We start from the raw sequence: 439 nt of genomic DNA on the forward strand, positions 1-439 counted from the left end.
TATTGTTATGTCTGCTTCTATAAATGCTCTTAAGCCACAGATACATAAGTCACCTATAAAGGGACTTAAAGTGAAAAATTTCTGAATTTGAAGTTACAAAAATGGAAGTACATGAGGCATGTAAAATATTTCATAAACAACCTCTATAAATTGGATCGACATCATTATATGGAGATATATAGTAAGGCCTCAACTCGATGGCAAATAACAACAACAACAACAATAGTAAGGCCTTGGGACATTAGGTCAATCATAAACAACTCCCTAATCTCTGACCTTGGTGAGAAGATGTAACAAACTAGTGTTTTGTTTTGTTTTGTTTTTAATGCATTTTATTGAAATATAATTTATGTACACTAAAATACACAAAACTAAAGTGACATGGGTCAATGCATTGTTTTTTTCTTTTTTTTTCAGTGTTCCCTTCCCTCCCCTCCCA

Source organism: Orycteropus afer, unplaced genomic scaffold, assembly GCF_000298275.1.
Source record: "Orycteropus afer afer isolate SDZICR_OR568_19922 unplaced genomic scaffold, OryAfe1.0 scaffold00168, whole genome shotgun sequence".
In the NCBI taxonomy this organism is placed as follows: Eukaryota; Metazoa; Chordata; class Mammalia; order Tubulidentata; family Orycteropodidae; genus Orycteropus; species Orycteropus afer.